The sequence below is a fragment of the Corvus cornix genome, chromosome 5, assembly GCF_000738735.6.
Source record: "Corvus cornix cornix isolate S_Up_H32 chromosome 5, ASM73873v5, whole genome shotgun sequence".
NCBI classification, from domain to species: Eukaryota; Metazoa; Chordata; class Aves; order Passeriformes; family Corvidae; genus Corvus; species Corvus cornix.
The window spans coordinates 13,369,755-13,383,625 of record NC_046335.1 but is presented as its reverse complement, the minus strand read 5'-3'; the positions used below and the strand labels follow the sequence as shown (position 1 = coordinate 13,383,625).

Genomic DNA, 13,871 nt, shown 5'->3' with positions numbered 1-13,871 from the left:
TCAGGTTTCTTAAAATAGCTAAGAACACAGAGTTTCTAAGCCTGAAAAACACACTTACTGGGAAAAAGGGTATGCATGAAGTTAAAAAAAATATATTTATACTGTAAGCCCTGCAACCTGGCTTCCTGCCCACGTTTGGGCATCTGTGCTGTCTCTGGATACCTCAACTGACACATGCCAGATCCAAAGAGGAAGAAATAAAGGGCACTGCTGGTTCAGTGCTGAGCCCATGAACACAGTGCAGTATCTTTGAGAGGTGGGGTTTGCCACCATTAGTCTGCTCATTATCACAGGTCTCTGGAGAGTAGGGTTCAGTCTTTATTATTGGAAATTAAAACTTCTTTCATAATACATACTGTCACTTCAAGCAGAATTCATTTATTCATTCCTTTCATTCTTTCACTGCAGAGTCTGGAGTATGTTTTCAGGTGAGTGCATCTTCAAGTGCAAATCCAAAGGAAGGCATACATGGCATGGCAAAAGACAGAAGATGATAACACATCAGATAATTTAACACATTAGATGATAATTTAACACATCAAAAGTTCACATATCTAGAGTTGGTACTGAATACATGAAAATAGAAACAAAAGTTTTAGAAGGGAGCATAGCAATTCCTCAGGTTTTGGCACAGAAAACAAATTCTCCTCTGACGAAGGGGATGGGTTTTCAAAAGGAAAAATTCAAACTGGAAGAAAAAATGCTGGCACACAAATGAAGAGGAAAGACAGAAGGAAAAATTCTTGATACATATGATAAGCTTCAGAAAAGCATAGGGAGTTCAGAGGGTTGAAGGAGGAGTAACTGAATTCAGGATCCAAGATGTATGCTATTTAATTTCTCTGAACTACTTCTGTTTTCACCTTTTGAAATTTTCATGGATTTGACAAAGGATTTTATTTATGGTCAACAGACATGAATATACAGCAAGAAGTAAAGTGATGGAAGAGTATGACTAACCCTCTTTGTTGCCCTAAAAGACAGTCCTTAAGCCCCAAACAGCAAATGGCACTGTCAAAAAGATTTCCAGTAGTACTGCTTGCCCTTGGCCCATCCCTTACTACCTGGAAACACTTGGCTACCAAGGTTTTTTGCCTTCACAGGGTTTATGCAACAAAGAACTGTAAAAACATAAAGACTGTCAGCTCCAAAGATATTTTTATCCTCTCTGCAGGATTCAAGGATATGCAAAGAGCAGTTGGCAGATTTATGGTACTGAGTTAGGAACCAGTTCTGCACTGGCTGAAGAGCTTGTTGAACTTGCACAGAGCATAGGGTACAGGCTGGGTGGGTTGTGCCATCTGCTTAGAAACAAAGAGCAAGGGAGAATTTCAACAGCTGTTTGTTGAGTCAGATACTCATCCCTGATTGTTTGTGCCACAGTGGCAGATTACTGCCAAAGAAATGCATCCCCTGTTGCTTAATACACCTGACCTGGATGTTATAAAGTTACACCTGCTGGAAACAAGCCTTATGATGTAGTGCTCCTAAAATGCCAGTGATTCTACTAGCGAAATGTCCTGAAATCAGCATGTTGAGTTCATCCTTGTTTCTTTGTAGCTAATAGTGATAAAGCAGGGGGCAGTAGGGATTTATCCCAGCTAATTCTACAAGGTGATTAGGGCATGAGCATGATGCTTATATTATATTCAGGTTTTCCCTGAATATGCTCAGTTTTGTTGGGTATGACATACTGCATGTGAGTCACTCATATTCTGCATGAGTCATATGCTGAAGTGTGAAAGCAATGCTGTATCTCTGCCGTTGTTACCCGTTGCTCAGCTGCTGCCGTACCACAGAGCTCAAGCCAATTGAGCTCACCTTCCCAGTTTGAGCCAGCTCTCATCAGCTGCCTGAGCCCTATAAATGTGATCCATAGTGTTGTCCAACATATAACTAACGTGAATGCCATATGTGTTTGGGATTGGGCTTTGAGTTATGAGTCTGTGGGTTAGAACCTCCAAGAGTTCTTCTGAAAGGATTGTAAAGTGTCCAGAAAGCATGCTGGCATGTCTAAAATGCTTTTTAAAAAGGGAAAGAATTTCAGTAGTCTTTTAAAGTGCACTCATCTGTAGTACTAAGTAGATAAAATGTGTTTGTTTTCCTCACAAACCAAACATTTTAAGACCGCAAACCTTCCATATGTTTGATGGATTGCTTAAAGATCAGGTGAACCAAGATGCTTCACACCTTCAAAGTCTGAGAAATTCTGGTGCAGTCACACCCTGGAGATCATTAGTCAAACATGGCACATCCATTGTGGACTACTGATGTGGTTTTGGGTTTTTTTTTCACTGATGAAAAAATAGAGCTTCAGTTTAGAGGCAAGTGTCAAGATGTTGCAGAATTTGTTTTGGCTGCAGCCCTCAAGCTGTTCCCTGCTGTGGCTGTGGTCACTACATAGAGCCCCTTTTTATTTGTGGCATACAAATTTTGGTCCACTTAAGTGGTAATGAACACCTCTGGTTTAAAGCTGCTTAATAAAGGATATAAAGAAGAGTACAGTTATATTATACCTGTCATTTGTGAGTGTCCAGTGATTCTCCAACACTGTGTGATTCATGGAGCTGAAAGAAATGATTTGCCTAAAAAATTATTAGTGCTGATTCTGCCTGCAGAACCCCTTAATTCCTGTTACACATGTCAGCATATTATGACTGTGAGCTGTCAGATTCTAATGACTAAAATTTCATTTTTCTGTCTTTTCATGCTGTGCTTGAGAACTATAGGTCGGAAATAATTCCCTAGCTAAATTCTTCAAATGGTAAACTCAACTGTTTTTGTTCTCTCTCGCTTTGTCTCTGCTACTTTCTAAATTTGTGTTTACATTAGTGACTTTCTCTTCTTTTATGTTTCTCTAAGAGAAAAAAAATTGATTTTCTTCCCAGAACCAGTGTCCATTTTAAAGAACCTAATCTTAATTGACAGCACACAGGTTTGATACAAAAATATTTTTATTGTTATATTAGTTAATATTTTGATCATAACATGGATTATTTTAAAAAGAAGGAGGAAGAGGCAAGGTTAGTCGGAAACAAAAAACTCTTACCACTTCATGTGGTTAAATAACCTTGACACTGGAAAATATTTTTGCTATCCTCCTTGAAACAGGAATTTGTTGACACAATGTTCAATAATAGAGATACAGGACTAATGTTAACATGCTTCAAATACTGCACCAAATAGCATCTATTGATCCACCTGTTATTATGCTTGTTACTGAAATGCTGTATGTAAAGCAAAGGAAACCAGGTTCCAATTTAAGTCATTAATAGATTGGTTTTGAAATTTATGTTATACAAGTCCAACAAATCAAGAATAAAAGCATGTGAAAGGCTGTGTAGTCTGTATTGAATTACTCATTTTTTTCCACAGTAAAAGCCTTTAGCTAGAGATTGACCAAAGAATTTTAAATATCTCATTATATATATATGTCATTGTTCAAAGTGTCCCTAAATGGGATTAAACAATACTCACTCAAGAGTTTCCTGTGATGCCTACTCCACTCCTCTCGCCCCCCCTTCCTCTCCTCACCTTGACTTAAATTAAGGCTAATGATATGTTTTCAGCGTAAGGTAAAAGAAGGATTTTCCTTGAATGACTTTCCAACATTTTCAAATCTAATTCATTATAAGTACTTCTATCAAATGATTACTTATTTCATCTCATTGTCTTAGAGGATTTAACTCTAAAATACATATGTTTGATATGGATTTAATGACCATGTTATAAACTGAAGCCAACTGAAGCAGTGTTCACCTACAAATTTCTGTTTGTACTCAGATTAAAAATAATGCTGGGACAATTTTTCAAAGAATAATAGATTTTTTCCTAACTGCTGTTTTTCCCCTTGTGTGAACTAGTTTATCTTGGTTGCTTGCTGATTCTTCAATAAAAGGTAGGAGATAGCCTCATGAGCTTCAGAGGAGAGGAAGGAAAGGGCAAAGCAGAAAGAACAGTGGAGAGAGGCTATTTTTGCATAAAAGGCTACTTTTGAGCACCAACTCAAGGACATTACACATTTTTAAACAAAAGACCTATTTCAAAAACCATTCCCCTTTTCTAATCCTATAAAAATATTTCCATAACCATAAGCATAGTAACACTAAACATCTTTATAAGGAGGGAAGAAGCAAATAGTTTTGGTTTCTCACCAAAAAAAAAAAAAAAAAAAGTTGAGATAATTAAGGTAGCGAACATATTGCGCTGCTATATTGGTTCAGTCACCTGATCTGTCTCTCCGATCACTATTTGCACGATATACATGGTTTTGACGGGCTTGTGATAGACTGCTGTCTGAAATTCTTTAATCTGGGTCTCCTGTTTGGCAGTGCAGCAGACTTTGCTATTTTGGGTTTTTGAAACAGAGCCATACTCTGGGAGGATAAGAGATAGCTGTGACTCTGTACTGACTCATCAGTATGAAGGAAAGCCAGGTAAACTCAAACACAACAGTGGTCCTGTTTGTGCTGCTGCTTGAGCAGATGTGCAGCAGAAGTGATCCCACTGAAATCTGTGGTGTTACACCTCTGTGCATGCCTGGCTATACCTGAGAATCAGGCCCAAATAGTTTTATGTTAAGAATACCATAAGAATAAAATAAGCATTTAAGCCTGCGGGAGGCATGTGGGAAAATCCAAACTTTCTGAGACTTTGTTTCAGGGGGTGAAACTGCTCAAGTCCCGCTTCGAGGACAGACTGTGCTTTTGCATCAAGGAGCAGCTTTGGCACAGGAGGGTAGATGCTGCTGAGCCTGTCTTTGGCCTGCGTAGGAGAAAAATTTATTAGCCACATACACATAGCTCAAGTGTCTCTGCTCCCAGATTACAAAAAATAGCAAGGAAGACTGAGTTATGAAATAAAACTTAAAAAAAACCCCTAACATTTTCTGATTTTGTATGAGGAACAAGGATGTGAACAGTTCAAATACAAAATGTAACCACTTAATCTATTTCTAAATCTATATTTTACTGTAATTGCTTGTATTTTGACTTTAAATCATGTTGAATGTGAATTTTCTCTTAGTGTCCCTAGGACGTATGTAACTCTCCAGATCTCAGTCAGGACTGAGGGATGGAAGAGCAAAACGTGCGAGAACTCAGGGCAGCATGGCCTTGACCCCTTGGCCTTTTTAGCCAGCTTTGTCAATATTTCCTGAACACTTTTTTTCCCCTATGTGGCGTAAGAAAGAAAATTGAGTAGCTGGCTTTTTATGCATGGGTTTGAAGAGATGTATTGCTTAAGGCAGGTAGCTGTCATTCCCTGGTTGCTTTCATTTGGGGGGACTTATCAGGTCTTTCCTCTTTACTGCAGGTGTTTTTTCATCCAGAGCATTACAAGAGTGTTTTAAAACCTTAACTTTAGAAAGGATTTATTTTTAGGAGATGAAGAATGAATCTGCAGCTAAAAGGGCAAGTGGAGTCTGCAAAGTTTATACTAACATGCTATCAACAAGGAAGATCTCTAAAGCAGTCTGAAAATTAACTAAACACTATTTTCCTTTCTTTGGTTTGAGTCTGTTAGTTGTAGTTATCTCCTGCTTGTGTGCACAAGGTATATGAAGAGCCTCACTTCTTTTAAAGGGCAGGTGCAACTGAAATCCTTAGGGCAGATCCTCTTCTTTGACACTTACACTGGATCTGTCTCTGAAGTTTAGCTCGTGGTGCTGCAACCTGAACATTGTTTTGATGGCAAAATCCATTTATGACATCCCCCATTCCCGCTCTGTAGTTTGCTGCATTCTATATTGAACAAGACCAGTTGTGACACTGTCCTGTGAAGTGACTCTTTGGCATAGCCTGTCTTTAATCCATGTCTGCCACCAAAGAAAAGAGCGCATTGTCAAGGCCTGCTTCTTGCCTGAAAGCAATCAAAGTAGGCTTCCCTCCCCTCTTAAACAGAAATCAGAAAATTTGATGTGGGATTTTTCTTACTGTTATTATCAAACAGGAATGAAAGATTTTCAAAGGCTGTTCCTATAAAACAGGGTTACTCAATACTCTTCTTTAGACTCCATGGGATTTCCCTTGCAAGTTAGGAAGAAAGGTATTGGATCCCAAACCAGATTACACAGATTGTTATCAAAACAAAAACAATGTGAAATAAAAAACACATACAGATTTTGTACTGTATATGCCCCAAATCAACTGTGAATAAAATTGATTTTCTTTTGTAGGAGACACCATTTGCTAGCAGTGAATGTGTAGGACAACTGCCTTGTATTTCTGAAAGAGCCTGCAAAAATGGAAAGATTCACAGAGTTTGCAATGAACGTTTCTCAAAATTTGCATGAAAGTGTGTAATTTGCCTCTTGCTAATAGTTATTTTCCTTCTTAAAATATTTCAGTCGAGTAACAGCAATGATAGTATGACGTGGGTTAGCTTTACAAATTTGTTTACATTTAGTATTTATATTGCAGTCAAGCGTAGCAGCTCTCCTCAGGGACTCATCTCTATTCACTGCCGCCAGTGCAAATTGCTGAGTGCTCTAGTCCTGCTCTGGTTCTTACAGCAGAGCTCTCTCACACTTGGGGTTCTCTGATGGATGGGAGCACAGATGAGCAGGTCTGGGGCTCCTGACCTCAAAGACTTTATAGGAGCTGGTACTCAAAGGCTGCAGTGCAGTGAAGATTTACATGTGTTCTGAACAACCCATCTGAGTTCAAGTTAATCTTTTCAGGATTAAGATCCTGAAATTTAAATGGTAAACTCATGCAGCACGAACAGTCAATAATCTATATAACCAGTCTGTAAACAACCTACAGGCTGAAAGCTTTCTCCTGGCCTACGAATGAAGTAGCAAACAGAGAGAAAAAGATTTGCTTCACTTAACAAAGAATGATCCCCTAATAATAAACAAAATGGGGGTAAGAGAGGACAGGATGGTGATGAGTGCAAGGAGAAACAAATCCTTAGTAAATAGTTTCATTTGCTCCAATATTTCTTTGCTGTCATGATGTAATTAAACTGCATGACATTCAAAGTTCTTGAGAAGATGTACTACAGAGGAAAATGCAGGCATGTGAGCTCTGAGGGCAGTACGCAAATCTGTGAAGAAACCATAGCCCTAACGCAAAATTTATAGGATCTTATTTCCAAGTAGGTAATAATGTAGAAATTCCTCAGGACCAAAGATGAGTTAAAGGAAGATGTCATGCAGGAGCAAACTGCAGAAAACCCATCAGCTGCTACCCCACGTGACAGACCCAGAGGCATCTCCAGAACCATTAACACAACCGCCTAGGGAGTTTGACAAGGAAAAAGATTTTGACACTGGAATAATATCTGCCAGCACTTGGCATCTGTGTCCTGTGATGGCCAACCAGCCTACATGGGTACTGACTCCACTGCTGGAAAAAGTAGGAAAAGGAGAGCTGTAGCAGAGAATTATCATTTCTCATATGAACTCATAACATTCACAGAAATTTAGAAATGGGAGCTCGAAGGACAAACCATTTTGCCTATGCATATTTGTAATTTTTATTCACAAAAAAAGAAAATATCAAAACTATATATTTGAAAAGTATCCTGAGAACATTTGACTTTATAGGTAGTGAGTGACAATAAACATTGAAACAGTATTTTTGCAGGTCACAGGCTTCCCAAAGCTGACCCTGGGCTAGCACTAGTTGCTGATTTCTAGGGTGAAAATTATTCTTATTTAACCCAAGTGTTTGGTTTTCATACACATTTTTTCCTGTTTGCAGCCAAATCAATAATCTCAAGATCAGAAAAAATGTAGTAATAAGTAAGAACTAAATCTGGCAGTTCTTATGCAAACATCACTGTTATACTAGCTATTTGAAACCTTGGTCCAGCACTTAATTCCAAGGGCAAATCTCTTCTGAACATTTTTTCTATTGCTAGCGAATCAGGCCCTATGAACTCCTGGAGGGCTTGTGCCCATGGTTTCCAATGCCCAAGTGACAGACTGGTCTAGCAGGTCCAGCCCCCACAGACATTTTGTTGAGCATGTACTTTCATAACCTTGTTGCACTAATATTGTTTGTGAAAAACAGCAAAAATGCTTGCAAATATCCTTTGAGCCAATCTGCAGTTTTTATCTGAACTCACATATGAATGCCTCTGCAGCAGCAGCATTTGTCCAGCTCGCATCGTCCCAGCAGGGTACAGCCTGAAGGAAGGGAACATGCAGCTTTCGTCCTCGCTTCAACCAGCGTCCTGTTTGCACCTTATGTGTTGAAAATGGCCCCTGCCTCTGCTCCCAAACCATTTGCCTTATTTGTTGCTCTTGTGATGCTGAAAGAGCTCCCTGCTCGTTGCGGCTGCAATTATGGTTATGGCTGAACCCCTGGTACTGGAAGTAAGAGTCCGGCCCTGGAGAATAGAAGGCTATAGCCTCTAGCATGTTGTTCCAGTCCACTGGCATCTTAACTAGACAGCGTTAGGTTTAGCATAAAATCCATATTCTCAGCCTTATGGAGAAGCAAGGCAGGTTCTGTTTCCTTTCTCCTTTTACTGCAAACATCAAGCAGCCCGACACAAAGTTCAGGAGACAAAAGACTGGTTTTGTGTCGGCTTTTTGCCTCCACATATCTGTCATTTACCTGTACCCTGCGAAGGGTGTGGTTCACTCTGTAACAGCAAGAGGTAGTGAGAGAATAACCCTATCCTGAGAATAATCTGAATAATTTATTATTTAAATGAGATTTTGTGAGGTAAAACGATGAATCCAGTACAGCCCCCTTCTGAGTTTTAAGTATTGTTTCTTTGAAGGCATAAATTTGCTTTGCAAAGGTTTCTTGCTCTACTGTAGATGGTATTCTTACTTATGCTACATGGTGACAAAACCTAAAGAGGGAGTCAGATGTGTGCTCTACAGTACTTGAGAATTTAAGTTAAATCTGTAATTTTCCCCCCTGCATTTCCTCAGAGAAATTAGCTATTCTATTCACTGCATAAATTTTCAGGTTTTGCTAGCACGACACTCAGGGTGTTGAATTTTTTATGACAAAAATGCTGTAATAATTGTTGAACAGATGTAAGTGTTGGAGAGTGGGCTCTGGCAGACCTCATGAAACCTCTATTAGCAATTTAACCCTGTCGTTACTTGAGTGAAATGGAAGTGGAAAAGGACAGAGTTTTGAACTGTTTCATTCTGACAAGCACAAGGGGCTCCCAGGTGGGGGGTAAATGACCTTTAATTAGATATATTCCTAATGAGAGTAGGGATTTAAAAAAAAATCTGAATGAGCACTAACTCTATACAACAGCACTATTAGGACTTTCTGCTGTGATGTGTGGAGCTAAGAACAATTCTGGATGGAGGTATCCCAGTCCAGTGATCTCTGCTGAAATATTCATAGGACCTAATCCTCCAATTTTAGGTCAGTCTCTGTAATACACCTCTCCTTCACTGCAGCTGAGTTAGCAAATGATGACAAGACAAAAAGTTTATGTCCAAGAAACCAGAGGTGCTTTAGATGTTCCACACCTGCCATATTAAATAAGTAGCTTTTGAAGCCTCCAAGGCTTCAGGAAGGGAATTGAAAGAAAATGGCAGCCCGTCAGCAGTGTAACTGAGTACTGCGGGAGCTGCCTCTACATGCAGGTGATGGCAAAATAAGGTGTTTTTCTGTAGCCTTGTACCTGAAGCAGAGATTTTGTGTATTTGTGTGTAGAAATAGATGTGTGCAGATAAAACAGTCATACAGGCATAAGCATAAACTCATACATATAAACACACCCATTCTAAAAATACACATACATTTAAAGCTGGTATATATAGAAGTATTACCTTGAAATAATAACCCCTGTTTGATGGAAAACAGTAATTAGGAAACAATTGCTGATGGAGTCCTAAGACCATATTATCTATGCGCTTGCTGGGGAGAGCCATACATACAACTGCACCACACAAGGGCAACGTAGGAGTATAGGATTGTTTTGATTGTTTTTTTGATGCATCATGTATGGATGCATTCTGATTTTTTCCAGTGAGTGAATAGGTTTGCTATGGTGAGTGTCACTTTGCCATTGTAATTTCAGTTAGTAAAGGAGCTTAAGGAAAGAAATTATGTGTTTGACTCTAGAACAGAAGTAAAGATGCAGAAGCCTGAGAGATTCTGTCTATCTCATAAATTAAGTTACTTTTCTTGGTTTTGGCTTGGTGTACTAAAGGCCAAAACTTTTTTGGGGCTTTTTTTTGTGTTAATATATGTAAAATCTATGTTTATGCTTGCTCCATCTGCTTTTGTTTTACATGCCCCTGTGGTGCTTAGTGAGGCATGGGGAACTTTAGTGCAGTGGCTCAGAAGTTTGTGGATAAAACCAGGCAAAGTCTAGCTCTAATTTATGACACACATGATAGCATGCATCTATAGTAAAGTTACTAAAAAATTAAAAATATGTAATTTTTTTCCAAATCTGTGTATGTATGAGATGTGCTAACTGAACTTCTCTGGAATGGCAATGTTTTCAAAGGCTGGAAAGATGTTCGGACACCTGGCTATTTCTTTATACATTTATCCAATCAGCTATGTTAGTGAGTATAAACAGAGGTATTTCCAGTGTATCTACATATGCAAGAACATAATCAAACATTTGTAGGTGGACTGCTTCAGAGACATGCTTTCACAGCCCTTCCCTGTTTGTAGCTTATCTGCAGCTTGGCATTTTTTCTGCTTCTCTTTGTTGTTCTTTCATATGCTGTGCTATCAGAACCTTATAAGTGAAACAATCTTATATAGGAAGCGATGTCCAGTAGAAGTGCAGCAGAAAATAAGATAATAGTCTAGAGAAAATGTCACTTATGGATCTGATTATCATTTAAACTTGCCTGATGTGTATTAACTATATAGACACAGCAACTCAAAGAGTTTGTTTTGAATGATTTATTCTTATGCCTAGAACACACAGCATTTACAGTTACATCTTCATTTCAGATTTCATTAAAGAACTGCTGTACTTTGCAAGGTGCTCAAAGTCAAAATGGGTAGGGTGTCTGTAGGGTGTCACTCTGTAAAAACTGATGTGATGATGTCATAATTTATGAAAGAACACATGCAAAATTTGCTCCACCATTGAATTCTCTTCCCTCGAAACAAAACCCAAACCTCAAAATGTGACTTCTGACATTGCAAGATATCTTGTGGCTTTTGCAAATTTTGATGCTTAGATCTTCTTAGAAAGTTCTCATTTGTTCTTTTATCAATTCATCAGTCAGTACTGAAATGTGGTCTTATTTCCCAAGCTTTGAAAGAACCCAGGCTTAGCACATATTACAGCTATTTGTTAGAATTACAGCGATATTTGTTTGAATGGGAAGAATATTTGAGAAAGCATAAGATGTATAAAGCTGAAAAGAGGTGGGATACCTGAAGAATGGACTTACAAGTTTGAGGTTAAAAACCACAGTGTCACATACACACACATTCCAACCATGTAAAAAAGAGATGTATTTGGTAGTGATCCTGACAGCAGAGAGTACTGCCCTTTAGAAGCCTATATATAAGGTTCTTATTACTTAGTGCTGCACTAGAAGAGATAGAAGGAATCAACTTTACAGATATATTTTAATAAATTTTGTTGTCAATAGTCAAACATAAACAATGTATATTGATAGGAAAGAGCTGAAAAATAAAATTAATATGATATTTATTACCTGTGTATTAAGATCACCCTAAAATCACAGTTGGAAACTGAAAAACTAGAGGAAAGTTAGTGAGCAAATGTACTTGCCACTGTGGCAAGGGCTGTATAAAGATACTAGAGAAGAGATGCTGTATGAGCTTCTGATGTGAACAGATGAAGAATGGCTTAGTTTTACTCAAAACAACAGCATCACACAGGGGCACACCCAAACCTCTACCCCATGTTTCCTAGAGAGACTTCCAGGTAACTTCTTTTCCCTAAAGCATAGTACTGCACTTGGACACCTGGATGCCAAAGCAGCTTGTTTGTGGTAGGTCGGCACTCTGGAAATGAATCTTTAGTTAACAGCAGTGCGAAGTGATAGGCAACATGATCTCTGTAAGGAAAGGTGTGCTCCAAGAATAAGGAGCTATTAAAGAACTGGATGAAGACTTTTCACCACTGATACTGAAACCAGAAGTCTTGTTAAGCAGCCGAGAGGACTGCAGCTATGAATTCACCGTAACGAACTCTCAGTAGCAAAATGCAGTATCTTATGTGCTCATAAGCTGGACGCCAAAGTGAGGCAGCCCATTTCCTTTTTTGAAAAGCCTGTAAGCCCTTGTTTGAGGACTGAGGGAAGGGAAATATGGCGTAATATGTTCCTGAGACCAGGTCATTACAGAACTGTAGATTAGAAACTGTAAAAATAAGAGTCCTAAGGAAATGGCACTTAAGTTAATGAAAGCTAGAAGACTCTTGTCATAAGTCAGAGAATTAATTTACAGAAAATGTTCAAACTTCATTTTAATCATGTCATCTGCTTATAAGGGTTGACTGAGTGGTCAATACAGAAAAAGAATATATTCCCAGAATTTCAGCTGCAACTCAGTCCAGCATAACTGGAAACTGATCTGCTTTTGAAAGAAGCCACTGATTTTCAGTGTTTATCTTTGACCTACAGGAACCAAATCAAAGTGGGACTCTCACATGAAAAAATCAAGGACGGCAAAATAAAAGGACTTCAAAACAAAGTCCAGGCCTCAAAGAACATTGTCAGAGAAGCCATATACTGGAATGAAGCATGACATGGGAAAAAGCCCAAGATCAAGCCCTTTTTTTTTGAGACTTTTGGTTCAGTAATCAGGTATGAGATCTATCATCAAACATGGCATTTGCACTGCTGTTTGTACCATTATGGTCAAAGGAAAGAACATATAAGTAAAATCCATTGATTTTTTAATACTGTCTCTGCCTGGCTCTGTGGGGTCCCGTGTGCACCCACAGAAGCACGGGTGGGTTCAGTGTTATAGTCGGTAGCAAAGAGTCGAGAAGGGCATTTGCGTGCGTTCTGGCAGGAGCATTTATTGCTGCTACACTGTCAAAGGTTGTGGAGGCAAATACCAACATGATCCCGAAACTCACAGTTTTATCCAGGGGCAGGGAAAAGGTGGGACCAGGGAACGGGGACCAATGGGGAACTCTGAGGGAGTGATGAGGGGGTAGAGGCTCACAGCCAACCAGGGAATCCAAACTGGGATAGATTAACATAACAGACCAATGCATCCTGGGAGAAGCCTTTCTGGTCACCCTAACCTAAAGAGATACTTGTGGTACTAGGGACTTGTCTTACTGAAAACTCTCTGTCCCTTGTAAGGTATGTTCATTGGCTACTCCAATTTTTGGTTTGGCATTTTCGGTTTTACCAATTTCTTATTCTCACTTGTGGCGAATTTACCATCTCTTATATTTGCCATGTTAGAAAACTTGGTTTGTGATGAGCTTTGACTGTTGGCACTGCTTCTCACCAGTCATGCACTGACTTTTCCCTAGGCAAAACACTTCAGTTGATATGGGCTCAAGGGCAAAAAATGACCTAATTTGTCTTTAGTGTATGTGAATCATGCCTTGCCTAAGATCAGTGTAAATCTGGGGTCATTTGTACCATGTGTAAAGCTCTCTTTATACCATTGGAGCATGTCTGCATTAGAAGTTTATATTGCTGTAGTTACAACAGAGTAACTTCACCGGTGCAGGAGTCGATGTAATTAACGCAGGGGGCACAACGGCCCTACTGGCATTCCTTGTAATGAAGACTAAAGATGGAGCTTTCAAAAGTGCTGAAGTGACTTACAAACGTGACTTTCGTTGTACGATAGGTCAAGGATTCATTAATCACTCTTAAACCATGTCTACACGAGGAGATTTTATCCCTACCAGCCAGAGGACTGTAGTCATACGGCTGTATTCGTAGTACTGAAGTAGATCCATGATTTCAG

At 39.1% G+C, this 13,871-nt stretch overlaps 1 long non-coding RNA gene across 1 annotated transcript in view; it reads left to right on the top strand.

The window, feature by feature from the left end:
- The window catches only part of LOC120410003, a 34,299-nt gene extending 21,580 nt beyond the window's left edge, over nt 1–12,719 (top strand). Inside the window, exon 3 of the long non-coding RNA XR_005601899.1 lies at nt 12,557–12,719. This is a non-coding gene — a long non-coding RNA (uncharacterized LOC120410003). The remainder of the gene's footprint in view (nt 1–12,556) is intronic.
- Nucleotides 12,720–13,871: the final 1,152 nt, after the last annotated feature.